This window comes from Pinus tabuliformis, chromosome 4_2 (assembly GCF_031772625.1).
Source record: "Pinus tabuliformis cultivar Carrire ecotype Pingquan chromosome 4_2, CPIR1, whole genome shotgun sequence".
Lineage (NCBI taxonomy): Eukaryota > Viridiplantae > Streptophyta > Pinopsida > Pinales > Pinaceae > Pinus > Pinus tabuliformis.
In genome coordinates this window covers 725,040,648-725,056,310 of record NC_142304.1, presented here as the reverse complement: position 1 = coordinate 725,056,310, position 15,663 = coordinate 725,040,648, and the positions used below count along the sequence as shown (strand labels likewise).

Below are 15,663 nucleotides of genomic sequence, written 5' to 3'. Positions count from 1 at the left end.
TACTCGAGTTGAGGAGGCCATTATAGATAAAGTAGTTAATACAGACAACTAGGAACTTGCAACAATCCTCCATTACCAATTCATCATTCAGCCCAACCTCTTCATAATTCTCCCAATGATCATCCAAAATTATCCAGAGCATGGATTCCTTAATGAAATATGGGGATTTTAAACCATATACTTACAATTAGCATATTTTTTTATAACAATTTCGCAATGGGTTTCTGTACGAACTATTATAGTAGAAAATTACTTCATGGGGGGTACAAAGTATCAGGATACATGGCATGACTTTATTATGTAGCATAAGTGATTTACCAAAAATTATAGACTTAATTCACATAGTCATTTTGTGAAGGATACTAAACTTGCATATTATTAATAATTTATGCATCATGTAGTGGTCTCAGAAGCAATACATATTTTTTATATTCTTTTAACCATCTCAAGTTGGTTTCTTGTCCTATCATGGATCATCACATTGTTCTAGTTCAACCCATTAGCATTTGGTTGGTTAAAAATTGCTGATGACGTTGATGATTTATGAACTAGATATGCTACAAGTGTGGGATCTTAAATAAGTCAATGATTTATGAACTAGATATTCTACAAGAGTGGGATCTTAAATAAGTCAGATCAATGTCGAGAAGTTTGGTGGAAAGAAGAACATGAAAATTTACAAAACACAGGTCTATGGTGAATAATGTTAGATATACCACCTGATCTTCACTTTTTATTTTTCTAGTATGGTATTGTTTACCAACATTGAATTTCAGGTGAAAGAAAAAGCATTGTTGTATACCTACTCTCTTGGATACATGTGGGAGTACTCCTTGCAATTTAAATGGTCATATTATATATATGTGGAAAAGCAATATCTATATATATGTATATATATATATATATATATATATATATGTATGTATGTATGTATGTATGTATGTATGTATGTATGTATGTATGTATGTATGTATGTATTACCGCAAAATTAAATGCTTGGTCATGAGTTGCACGACATTAGACATTCTACTTTTGCTACAACCCACTGAATTAAAATTGTTATATTTGGTGACTGGAATCTGTACCAACTGACTAGGGTTACATATTGATGACTTGAGTGTTGAAGCCTTTCCTACGATACTCCATTGTCTAGGATATGGTTATTGCAGTTTCTCACTTATATGAAATCATGTTTGGCATCATTATTATGATTCCCATCGATGTACTATCATGGTTGTCTATTTTTCATTCAATGTAGACTTGTGTATTGTTCAATGAAGCTTTTAGCAGGGGATTGCAAATATATTTTTCATCTATGGGTTCTGTCAGTGGATCAGCTTTTGAAAGTTCACTAAAATATGATATTGGCTACAATGTGTTGTTGTAGCTACAATCACACTCCAAAATTTTTCCTTCGCTTTGTTTTGGAGCCTCCCTCCTCAAAATCTTAGCAGCTTGTCTTGCACAGGTCAGGTACTTCTATTTTCATTTGAGTCTATCTTTCACTTTACATCTGACCCCCCATGAATTATTTTGCATCCAGTTCTTGCACTGCCTTGGCAAATTGCGCAGTCCCACAAGGAAACCTCCTTTTCTCTTAGGAATTGCGCAGTGAGGCCCAGCAGTGAGCCTTGCTCTCATGAATTGTACAGTGTAGCCCAGTAGTGAGCCTTTCTCTCAAGAATGGCCAAGATCAACCTACTAGTGCGCTGGGAAACTGCGCAGAGCATGACAGGCATCTAGAGCCACTCAACCTAGGAATTGCACAGAAGTGTTCCCTCAGTTATTGTCTAATGCATGTGTCAACAGCTTGCCTATTTCCCTGCAAAAATGCATAATTTCTTCCATGCATGCATGGCAGCCCTTCCCGAAAAGGCAAAAAGCAAAAATCATCCCTAAAAATAGGGATCAATTTTTAGCACTGGGAGTTACACTTGAGTAAATTTTAGAAACTTGTCTCCACTTGTTGCTTTTTCCTAGATTTTTGGCATGCACATCATAAACCCTAACTCGATCAAATATATTTAAACGGATGTCGCGACAGCTCATTTTCACATTCGATCTTGGATCTTTGGAATTCTCGAGGCATCTAGGAACCTTCGGCATGATCGGCACAACTTTTCTGGGTAAATTTTTCTCTTCAGCACTTTTGTTGATTTTTCTGTCACTTTTTTCCCTTGGCTTGTGTGAGTGTTGTTTTGTGTGTTTTATGGATTGACCATTGGTGTTTTAGTTTGTTTTAACTTGTGGAAGTGTTGTTTCAATTTGTGCATTGTATTTCTTGAGCGTCGCATGCATAACCTCGTGTTGACGGTGCTGGACCCGCCAACATGTCAAGGGATCTCCCCGGTAAGAAGTCCCAACTAGACCTCAAACCGTTTGGTGTAGGAGTCCAAGCAGTGGGTCATACGGTATCACCTTGACTGTGGTTGCACGTAGAGGCAAGTAAGATGTCCCTGTTGGTAGCAAGGGTGTGACATATGCAACAATTCAAGGAAGGTGCATGAACGGCTCTAACACACAGAGGGTGAGGTGAGTGTGCCCCTTGGAAACTTGTGAAGCATGGAGTTAAGAAGGGAACACATGAGAAAATATGCATCACAAACTGGAAGGCAAATAAGCTAGAAATCCAAAGTGATGGTTAAACCAACAACACATTTCAGTAATATTCATACATACATATACAAAAAGAGTCTATAAACACATGTGTAAGAAAACATATACATATATCATTTAGAGTAAACAAGATAGCTGAAATACAATACGACATATGCATGAAACTTGTTGGCTCTGTTATATTAAGAAGTGAAAGTTCCAGTCATACAATACAACCATGACCAACCACTAGTTCCGACGGCGAAATGTTACAGTCACTATCGCCTGCTCCTCGAAAGAGATATACTAGCTCTACACTGTGGAGAAGCCAAGGCTCGTTACAATATTGTCTAAGCTTTCTCTAAGATGATCCTATCGGAAGCTTGGCTGACCAAAAGCGTATACAATGAGTTATGAGGTACTATATATAGAAAAGGGTGGGGTGACACTTGACATTCCCCTTTGTGACTGTTCATCTACCCTCTTGACTCTTCAACTACTCTATGACTGTTACATTCGACTATCGACACTTGGACTTCCACTTTACAAGTTGTTACATCCAATCTGCACATGTACCCATGTGAGACAAAAGGGCTTGAGAAAGCTATGCAAGACATCATTAACACTCAGACCATTATGGTAAGACAAAATATTCAACATCCTCGTGATGGTTGATGGTGGAGAAATGATGCCAATCTTGGTCATCCGTGATGGTGTCTGTGTGCTCAATGGTGACATCCTGCTGCAAGTGGACTCTTGCCTTTGTTTCATCCAGGTACCTTGATATAATGGCTCCTTTGCCCAACTCGTCTGACAACTTGTGCATCATCTTCTTAAGTGCAACTGGACCAGAAATATACTGATGCATAGTGTCTGTGCTGATTTCCGAGTGTGTTCTGGTGACCATGTGCATCAACTTGTCAAAATACATGTTCAGCTTTAGTTAGACTTGCTTCTTGTCTTCGCTTTGGTGAGTGTTCCAAATGGGTGGGATCGCATGCACGTGCACAATGACATCCATGCTGCTGAATAACCTTGCATGCGATCGACAACACTGCTCACCCTATCTGCTCCATGCTAGCTGCTAGAAGGGTCCATAACCTATATGGGCACAGTTTCATCAGTTTGTGCATGTTGTGCCTCTTGTTGTACATGTTCCCACTGCAACTTCTTCTCTTGTCGGTGTAGCTCTTGTTCTTCCTTGAGTTGCTGCTTCAACACCTGCAACTCCTCTATTTCTCTTTATACCTTCATTTCATCTACGTGTCACACCATCACCTCATAGCCTCAATCTCCAAAGCTACTTTCATCATGAGTGGGTCTGATTTGAACTTGCAGCTTTTCTCTGCCTCTATGTTGTTAACAACCTTCCTCTTGCATTCATCACGTGCAGGTGTGTTACCTTCTGTTGCTATTGATAGTGTTGCTCCCTATGATGCCATTGCCATTCATCTTGATATCCTTGTCCATGAACAACTTGATGTCTCTATGGATAGGCAAGTTCATAGACACTTGATCGACTGCATCCCCAATTGTGCTCTTAACGGTGTCTTTGACTCTGCTCTCCTGGAAGCCATTATACATGTGTTGTTGGGAGGCGAACAACATCTGTGATACCTAGAGACATAGCAACACTCATGACAAGAAATCTGTGAGTTGAAAACCAAAACCAACTGGAGGACTTACATGAAACATACCTGTGTGACTGTCCATGAATATTGCGCAATTTTCACTGGGAGGCTTGAAGACTAACTACCAGGACTATGGATGACACAGATTGGGCTGCTTGGAGGCTGACTGACTACTTGAACTATACAATGGACAGTCGAGCCTGGCTTGTTGAGGACTGAAACTACAAAATGCATAATTTTCAGTCAGTAGTGACATGCAACCAGCAAACTGCATTACACAGTTTCTGGGGCCAACAGGACACTACCTCCAAGAATTGCGCAATGTAAGCCTGGAGGCTAGTGTTGGGCCAGACTTGCGCAATTTCTGGAGGGAAGACAAAGGCTTCGCTTTCGGAAATGCACATTGCTAGCTAGGCAAGGTATGGTCCGGGCCAAGGAAGTCGAGACTGGCCGACAGGTGACTAAAAACATGAGAAGTCTAAATTCATGATGAGATGAGTGAAAACAAGAGTGAATGATTATGCATGCAAATAGTAAGTGCAAGATTCAGAAAATGGGATGCATGCATGTGTGTAAAGCGGGTCACTGCAATAGTGACTGTCGATGCAAACAAAATGTCATGCATGCGATAGCAATTAGATGCGAATGAAAACTAAAACATGGATGCAAATGACAACAAGCACTCACAAAAATCAACTAGACAACATTCAAACAAGTCAAAACACAAAAGGCGACACAAATGCAGGGTAAGACATGTGAAGCAAGCTTACCCTGAAACAACTAAGCTGAATGTGCCGACGACTCTTAGATATGATGTGGGATGTCAGAGCAGTAAGATCAATGCGAGGAATGAGCTCTACAACGTCTAGTTCATAATTTTTGATAAAATCAAGGTTATGATGCGCATGCCACAAATATAGGAGAAATGACACTTGGCGAGAGGTTTTTGAAATGATCCTTACATGTAACCTCCAGCTGCTAAAAATAGATCCCTAAATCTAGGGATGCCTTTGCATGCTGCCTTGGGAAAAGCATTCCATGCATGCGAATCAGTTTTTCTCGGTCCTGAAGGGAACTGGTTAACCTGAAGGCACATGCATTGGTCTGCGAGCCTGGGATGAAAATATACGATGTTCCTGGACTGAGCAGAGCTAGATGTTCCAAAGGGATTGCACAATTTTTGGGAGGAACATGTGACTATCTATTGGGTCCCTATAATTCTAGTGATTACCCCATTACTATTATAGTTGCATCCCTTATTAATATTGTTGTGCCCCTATTATCCCCGTATTGTTATTATTATAGAATCCCTCTATTTTTATTTTTGTGGCTTTATATTATTATTGTTAGGTCAGTTGGGTTATATTGTGACTCCTTAGACTCCTATATATAGAAAGGAGGTTTTGTCATTTGAATCATCCAAGAATTGTTCATTTATGTAATGTAAAGGAGGTTGCCCCCTCGAAGAGGCTGAATTCTAAGGCGTTGATCTATCTTTTCTATCTTTTCTTGAGCTGGTTTCATAACATTTCGTTTCAGAGCTTATTATCTCTCCCGGTTTCCCTGCAATACCCCTTAATCAACTTCCTTTCCTTCCACAAAAAATTTCATGAAAAGTTCTTGAAAATTAAAAGCTATTGTACCCAAGGATTGTAGCCATTGGACTCCTAGTACAACATCAGCACCTCCCATTGGAATGGAAAGCATTGGGCTAGTCAATAAATATTCTCCCATCGATAGCTTGATATTATGGCACTTTCCAGAGCAATTTATTGTTCCTCCATTTGCAACCATCACTTGACACTCTGGTGTTGGATATAAGAAGCAATTCAATTCTTTTGCTACCTTTCAATGAATAAAATGGTGGGTACTTCCTGAATTAATCAACACTATTACCTTTTTCTTCTTGATTTGTCCTTCTATCTTGATGGTTTGAGGAGTGGTAATTCCCGCCAATGCATTACAAGATATGGTTGGATTCATTTCTTCTTTATCTAGGCTTTGTTCCTAGAGTATATCCTCTTCTTTTGACCTTTCTTTCTCCTTTTCTTCTTCCTTTTCGCATCTATGTAGAATAAGTTCTTCTCAGCACACTTATGACCTTTAGTGTATTTGCTATCACAACTATAACAAAGCCCTTTTGCTCTTTTTTCTTCCAATTGTTGTGGTGTCAACCTTATAGGTTGTGGAAGACAGAGGCAACAACACTTCCATCTTTATAGTTGTGAGTGGTATGCTTCCTGGTTGCCATAATTTTGCTTTCCGTTTTTCTTGCTAACCTGAATGCCTTCTCTAATGAATTAGGTTCCCAAAGGCGAACATCATGTTGGATATTATCCTTTAAAGTCCCTATGAACACATCAATCCTATGCTCCTCTAGAATATTTTTTACCCTTATGTTCAATTTTTGTAACTCCTCAATGTGCTACATTATTGAACCCTTTTGTTTGAGACTTATCAATTGGCTAAAAAAAGTGTTGCTTTTTGTATCCTCATAATGTGCTCTCAATTCTTCTGTAAAAATTGCCCAAGTGATAATTTGTTTATGAGAGAAAAGCCATTGATACCATACAAACTAATTTGGTTCCAAATATAAAGTTGCAATATGTACCTTTTGTGTGTTTTGCACATTATTGAGATCGAAAAATTGCTCCATCTGTAATATCCATGTTGCGGGATCCTTGCCATCAAACTTCCTCATATCGATTTTTGGAATGTGGTGGGTCTTTGATCCCACATTAGAGTCTAAGAAATCATGATTAACATTTCTTTTGTTCACATCATGAGTTTCCTTTACTACCTTTTCACCATTAGTAAGTATTTCTTGTAGAAAATTTGTCAATTCTGTCTTCAAATCTGCCATGTCTCTCTTCAAATCTATCTTCAAATCGTCCATCTTAGCTTCCACGCCCTTTATCTTAGATTCCACGCCATTTATCTTAGCTTCTATTAGATTTTGTGAGAGTGACATTTGTTGCATTTGTTCTTGTAATTATGATATATCATGTAACATTTCTTCCTCTTCTTCATGAGTCATGCTAGAGCTTTCAGGTTGCTTACTAGGTGTTTGCAAAAGATTGGTACTATGGCATACAAATTGGAGCTTCCTGCAACTTCTCAATTGCACCCAGTTTTCCATGTTTCATGTTTAAAGAAGGTTATAGGCGACAAGCTCCCAGTTCAAACAATATTGCCAAAACATGACGAGGAAGGAAAAATTATATTGGAACTGAAAGCAGTCACAGAAACAAGAACTCAATAGCTATGAAATCGATCAATTTCGGAGTATGTTATCAAGTGGAGGAACTTATCCGCTAAAGATTCCACATGGGAGAATGAGAATTTTATACAGAAGCATCCAGAACTACTCAAGCGTTGAGGACAACACTTTTTTGAAGGAGAGGGGCATGTTGGGTCCCTATAATACTAGTGATTACCCCATTACTATTGTAGTTGCATCCCTTATTAATATTGTTGTTCCCCTATTATCCCCATATTGTTATTACTGTGCCCCATAGAATCCCTCTATTCTTATTTTTGTGGCTTTATATTATTATTGTTAGGTCGGCTGGGTTATATTGTGACTCCTTAGACTCCTATATATAGAAAGGAGGTTTTGTCATTTGAATCATCCAAGAATTGTTCATTTATGTAATGTAAAGGAGGTTGCCCCCTCGAAGAGGCTGAATTCTAAGGCGTTGATCTATCTTTTCTATCTTTTTTTGAGATGTTTTCATAACACTATCACCCAGGATTTTGCATTTCTGGGCTGAGAAACTGTCCAGGGTCCGATTGTGAAATTTTATCAAGGAAGCCTATCTGACTGCATTGCACAATTTCTGAGCCCAGCAGGTTGCCTCACTAATTTTCGCAATTTTTGCTAGCTATCGAGCTCAATGTCCCAAAGGGATTGCACAATTTCTAGGAGCAGCAGGTGATTGCTGCCCATAATTGCACAATTTATGGGCTGAGTAGCTCTCCTAAGATGAATTGTGCAATTTTTTAGAGGACGATTTTCAGGAAGAATTGCACAATTATGGGAGTCAGCTGGGTGTCCAGCTGGATTTACGCAATTTCTAGAGGGAAGGCTGGTTCCCCTCCTGAATTGTGTAATTCCCAGAGGGAGATTCTCAACCAGCCACTGACACTAAGTCTGGAGAGTAGCCTATGAAGGAGGTGGAACAAAGTTGCATGCACAGGCTGACTAGACTCTATGAAACAATTGAAGCCTATGTTCTTGACGATGCAAGACATGTTTTTGAGGATGGTTGGTAGGTAGGCTCTAAAACGAGGCTAAGGAAAAATTTTGGAGGGTGCTTATAGCCACTACAACACCCCGTTTTTGCACTAACAATCATCGTTGCGACGACTCTCCCCACAAGCTTCGTTGTTCATCCATTTGACTGACCCCTGAATTTGTTCTGACTGCATGCATGGTAATTCATTCACATATGTATTATCCTTCACTCATGCATTCAAATCTACTCACTTTCAAGTTGCCCTTGGGAAAATTTGGGCTAGCTTGGCTCAGATCTAGCTCTTCCCGCTATGCACTGCACATTTTTGGAACTCAATGCTATGCCTTGGCTCTAAGAATTGCATAGAGGTTGTTAATCAATGGCTCCAACTTCACTCTAAGTAGTTCTCGGAGTTAGTCCCCAGTCTTGCAGACTGGGACTGTGCAATGCACAGTCCCAGCCAGCATCAAGTTATACTGAACTACGCATTGCACAGTTTCAGTCCACAACAAGCCTCCCTAGATTGCACTATATGCAATTCTAATCATCAGTACCTCTCACTGGTAGTTGGGACTGCACAATGTGCAGATCCAGCTGACAGCCCCTCACCTCTAAGAGTCACAATTGTGCAATCTTGCCCAACAGTCACCCATTTTATTGCATGATCGGTCCTTGAAGTTCTTTGTGTTTTAAGTTGACATTTTATTTCCGTGAGTGTCCGCTCTATGTCCACGTACATTAGTTATTGAGAAGTCTCTCAGCAGTACAAGAATCATGGTTTCCAAGAGGGCTAGATCAGAGGAAACTATAGAGAGAAGCATTAGAGATGTGGTTGAATAGGTGTCGATGAACTTGCCCAACTATGAAGAAACACAATTGTTCATAGAGAAGGACATGAAGATTACATGGCAAGAAATAAAGGACATATTTGTAGGCAGCTTCAAGGAAGATCTATAAAATAGAAAAGTCTATGTCAACATTCACAAGTTAGGCTTGTACAGGATTGCATGCAAGTACCCTGCCTTCCCGTGCATGTATATCATTCACTGGATTGTCTCACATAACGATCCTGAGATGATGACAATGAAAAATACCAGTGGAACAAAGCTTGCCACCTTCAGGTTAGAAAACTACCATCAGATGTATCACTTGCCACAACCAGTGAACCACATGGATGCATTGTTCTTCATTCCCAACAATAATGTGAACACTAGAGGCATCATCAAGCATTGGGTAAAAGAGCCATCGAAGTTCAGGGTGACACCCAACTAGGTATACAAGATGAAGTCAATCACGAAGGCATACCAACTCTTGGTCATCTTCACATGTCACTTGTGTGGTCAAGAGAGAACGGAGACCTTCCCACAGAGTTGGGTGGTTAGGTTAGATCAGTTGGAAAATGAAGGAAGGCCTTTCAACTAGTCGAAAATTTTGGCTCTTTAAATGAAAGTGCATGTGTCTAACTCCCAGAGTCTGCCTAAGGATGAGAAAGAAAGATTCTATATGTCTTTGTACCTTCTTGATGCAATATGTTCTCAACAACAGTTCCTTGGAATGGATTGGACATGGAGACCATCATATGATATCGTGAATGTCTATTGCAAGTTTCTCTCTGAGTGTAACTACTGATGAGTCATGGCGAGGCTATCTAACCACTTCATCACCCAACTTTACCATATGACCTTCAAAAAGGATCCACCTTGCATGTCCCAAGAAGTGATGAAGGCATTTCTTAACATTGTAGAGTATGCCTCACCCGGTGGCACTTTCATCAAGATGTTTGGCAGAGAGAAGCCTCCACATGGGCCACCAAGATTTGCCATGGACAAGTTGGTCTGCAAGAGGTTTCACACCACATCTCCATAGGGTTATAAGAAAGACTTCATAGGAGTAAGAAGACATCATGGCCTACTCTTCCTTTGCGGAATGGATTGTACAAGATCTGTAACTTTAAGGATGCGGATGTTGAGGTCGAGGACTTGAAGAAGTTTTGTTTCGACACCAAGAGTTTCAATCCGTATGATACCCAATACATATGCAAGAACCACTGTGTGAAGGTGTATTACCCATGGATCCACAGGTCATGTCATTGGTTAGAGGAAGATCCTTGGGGGTATTTCTAAAACTTCTCTAGCCTCAATGAACCAATCAGCATAGTGGTAGAATGGAAAGTAGAACTGCAGGAAGCACCACCACAAATAGTAACAACAATAGTAGCAGTGAGCAACAAACCGAATTAATCCAAAGGAAAGAGGAATATTTTCGAGAGCGCAGAGGCTGAGGAAAGCTACAAGTTGAGAGAAGATCCACTTGTTGAGAAAGTATCTTTGGAGATAGAGGAACAGAGGTGACAGCATGAAAGGAGAGTAGAAAGGAGGAAAAGAGAGAAGAAAAGGTTGGAAGATTCAGAGAAGTGATTGCAGGAGACAGGGAAGAATCTGAAAGCAGAACAAGAGCTCAAGAGGAGATAAAGGGAAGAAAAGCAGAAATAGGAACAATAGGAAAGACAATATCCATTGACAGAGAAAACTGCGCAAATACAGGTTGAGGAAGTAGAGTAGCCAGTAGATGAAGAAGAGGGTGAGAAGGTGCAGGTTCGAGAACTTGCTCAACAGGTTGAGCAGATGGTTGAGGCAACAGACATGGAGACAGAACAAGAGTTATAGGACCAAAACACCAATCTCATGCCAAGGGCATCTGAGGTCGCACCACATTCTCTGCCATCTCCAGAATCACAACCAGTCCTAAGCGAGAAAGGATACGTTGTTCTCCTTGATGATGATCCAAAAATGGATGTGTACATTCTATGATTTGACAAGCCACAACAAAGGATTGTATAGGCATGAAGAAATAAACTCTCGGATGATCACACATCACTTTCACACATAGAAGAAAGAGTGATTGTGTCAGATGTTAGAAGCCATCCAATTTCCATGGCTAAGGCTTCTAAGACTTATGCAGAAGACACGAGTTTTACGGTCAATTTCTTGATAGTAGAGAATGATCGGATGGCAAAGGACTTGCAAGAGGCCAGGAAGAGAACAGAGGAGTCCACAGGATCCACTATGGAAGAAATGAAGAAAGCAATACTTGCAAAGATATCTACTTTGGAGACCACCATGCAGATGTTGTATAGCATATTTGTCACCGTGCACAAAGCGGTTGTCCATCTATATGATATTTAGTAGCAATGCGTGTAGACAACCGAGACTCTCAAAGACATCCATGCTTCTACTTCACATATACAAGAATGGACAATGAGGTATAAGGGGGCCCCTCTTTACTTGCAGAAAAGGATGAAGCCATAGGCTGAGCTAGACAAAGCACAAATTTAGATGTTGATCTGGAACTATGAGCAGCTACCTCCACTCATCACTAGCATTGAGGTTTTCTATGCACGATTGTTTAGGAGTCTCGATGTCATAGTGCAGACACACAAGATCCCTTCCATAGGAACCCTCACCAAAGCCATGAAGAAGAACCAAGTCATGCTGGAGGTTGACAAGTACATACAGTAGTTGATGCACGAAACCACCAGTGGTGACTTGAAACTCAATGGAGAGAAAATGCAGAAGTACATCATTGGTCCAACCACACTCATGACAGTGGTGCATATGCTTCAGGATGAGCTGGATAGAGGTTTTAGAAACATATGCCCGGAAGCCATGGAGACAAGAATCTGCCTCGACAAAGACATCACCAAACAATACGGGGGCACAATAGCGCAGTACCAAGCTTGGTATCAGTTCATCACCGAAGACCATCGTGAGGATGTCACTGAGTTGGTATTTCCCCAAGACCCCAAGTGATGTTGTTTGTCTTGTTAGGCTGACTCAAGCCTATTTTCTCCCACATGGGTATATATGGAAATTGTAATATTGTAAATATGTTGTAATTGAAATTCCAAGTGTCACTAATGGAATGTGAACAATTGCTATGTAATTTGAAGAGTCATGAGGGTAGTCCAAGAGTCAAAGGGGAATGTCAAGGTTCACCCCACACTTTTATATATATAGAACCTCATAACTCGTAGTACAGGCTTTTGGGAGCCAAGATTTTTGCTAGACATTGCTTAGAGAAGGCTTGGAGAGTATTGTGATGAGCCTTGGCTTCTCCACAGTGCAGAGTGAGTACATCTCTTTGGAGAAGTAGGCAATGTTGACTATAATGTTCCACTATTGGGGCTAGTGTCTGTCAACATTGTATGTATGGATGTAACTTTCACTTAATAATATATAACATATCCAACACGTTTTCATGCATATGTTGTTATTGTAGTTGGACTATTCTGGTTTCTTTAGCAATGTATGTTATTTAACTTACACATTTGTGTATGAGATATTTTGTATTCCATTGTATGAATCTTGTTCCAAACGTGTTGTTGGTTTAACCTATCACTTTGGTCTATGGACTATTCTGATTTGCAGCTTGTGATTTCATTTGAACGTGTGTTCCTTTCAGGTTGCTATTATTACAGGCTTCTAAGGGACACACTTCCTTCTCCCCTCCATGTGTTAGAACCACCATGCATGTCACTTGACTCGCTGCAAAGTCACACACTTTCTTCCAGCCAAACTTATCTTACTTACCTTTGTATGCTACCGCAGACAAGGCATTACTTTACTACACGTTTTTGGGCCTTCAACTCCAAACAATCTGAGGTCTATTTGGGACTTCTTACCAGGGAGGTCCTGTCACATGTTAGTGGGTCCAACACCATCAACATTTTTGGCTCTAGAAGGAGGGCTATATGACAAGATGATCCCTCAAAGTCCATTTTGAATCTCTGCACACCATCCATAACTTACATTACAATTTCAACTCCAACATATTTTTCTCATGCACATGACCTCGAAGTTTCAGAGGACATCATCGATGACTTGTCATGTATTAAGTGTGACGGTGAAGGCAGAGAATCCACCTTGCTAATACATGAAATTTCCTTCTTAGGCTTATGTGAAAGGAATGAAGTCCCTTCGAACGACATTGCATGTGTGCTATTCGTTTACATGCTTGACGAGCATGCTGACCAGTGGCGTCGCACACTACCCACAACCTCTGTTCACTCGTATGATCACATGATCAGAGATAAATATGTGCTTTCAGTCATTATGACTGCAAATCACTCAATAAAACAATTCTGGAATTATGGAAAGCACCCGATGAATCAATTTTTGCAATTTTGGGAGTGCTTCTTGAATCTTGCTTTTCGAATCCCTAAAGATGAAATTGATTGGAAATTCCTCAAAGAAATATTTTAGTATCTTCTTCACATATATGAAAATCCACATGAATTAGAATAATTCGAACCCATCCCAGCATACCTTGGTGTTAGAGCTTCCAAATCTAAGACAGACGAGGTTGTTGTCACAAGCGACCCTCCGTCCTCTTCTCATTAAACAGCTCTAGCTCTGCAACATGAGATGGGAGAATTTGTGAACCCATCTGTTGAACTATCACATCCTTCCACCCCACTTACTCTAAATATCTGCGTAGATTTGGGCTGCAAACCCAATGGTTGTCACGTGGCCTTGTCTTCTCAACCTCCGTCCTCTAGTTCCTTTGATCATCTGGATTGTACTGTGTTGTTTTCACCCATTCCAGACTCCACCGTTGTTGTTCATGAGGATGAAGTTATCAACGGAGTTGGTGTTGAGAATCCAACATGCATTGTTATTTTTTATGAGTATGTGTGGGAATCTAAAGAAGAACATGTGGTGAAGGATGGCCTCCTTTTTTCTGCACCTCATCTATTGTTCCCTGGCATCTTTTTTTATTCTGCCATTCCTGATTTCTCCTGTGAAATTTCATTCCTGGATGTTTCTACTTTCGATCATTTGCAGGATGCATAAGATGTCAATCTGTCATTGCATGGTGGAGAGGACACATCATTCTTTCTGAATCCAACCAATCTATCATCTTTTCTTTTTTGGAAATTTAGAGGGTAAATTTTTTATTTCTCATCAAGCCCTCTATATGATTCGTCAGATCATGAGGATGTTAATGCTCATCTCGAATTTTCTGATTGTGGATGTTGTGATCTCTTCACTCACTCATTAGATCACAATGATAATTCATTTTCTATTGATCTTTCTAAGCCACCGACCTCTGATGATCTACCTACCGATGAAGTGGAAACCCCTCAAGTTGTCGAGGCACTTTAGCCCGAGATGATGATTATGTCAGGTCCTCACTGTCTTGAGGTTAGTTCCTCTTCCGATCAGACATCGGTTGAAACACCCTAGGCTCCTCATCACTCTCTTGTTTTCATTGAAGATCAATTTGATGCACAGATTGCACATCCTCCACTTGAATCACACAATCCTATCGCCCATGCATTGGAGGAGTCATACGTAGAAATTCATGTTTGTAAGTGAAAGCTTTCTTCTTTTTGCATGTTTTCTCATCTATCAAGATCAAAAGAGTGTGCATGTTTGTTGTGTTGAAAATGGCAACAAGAAATGCTAAAAATAGCACTTCTATAAATAGCAATTTGGGTACCAGTGTTGGACATAGCAACAAGGAATGAAAATGGAAGTGCTAAAAATAGCATTTTTATAAATAGCATTTCGGGTTAGATTCCAATTTTAGTTAGTCCCTAAACTAAAATTGAGAAGTAAAATTCGAATTTGTTCTTAGCAGCTATTTGATTAACAATTAATTAATTCATCTTCAGTTAATTAGTTGTAGAAAATCAAACATGAAGTCTATGTGGGGACATGAAACAGTTATCCCATTAATTGAGGAATTTATCCCTTAGTTAAAGAGATAAGGATGAGTTGTAATTTGAGTTGTAATTAGTTAGCTCAGTTAACTGAGTTAAGTCCAGTTAGATTAGTTCCAACAATTTGTGGAATTAATTGTGAGTTCAGTTAGTTAATGCATGCATGCATGTAACTGCTGCAGTTCAGATAACTAAATATTCTCTCATAAATAACTCATACATGTCAGTTCAGTCAGAGACCCAGTTGATATTAGAGGAAGCGACAATGTACTATCAGTTGGAGGATTTTTCCTATAGATGAAACGCATCCATGCAGAAGGAATCATCTCCTTCAGGACTACACAGTTACTATTGAGTTTAATGTGTTGTGTGAGAGGTGAATTCACACAGGTGGCAGCATTGGACCCCAGGAGAAACTACGCAAGGAAATATGAGGCTTGGATGGCAGAGGAGAAAGTTGTGAGAGCCTTTGATT

At 40.0% G+C, this 15,663-nt stretch overlaps 1 pseudogene; it reads left to right on the top strand.

Annotated features, from left to right (window-relative positions):
- The first annotated feature begins 592 nt into the window (after positions 1-592).
- The window catches only part of LOC149171624 (callose synthase 11-like), a 32,152-nt pseudogene continuing 17,081 nt past the window's right edge, over positions 593-15,663 (top strand).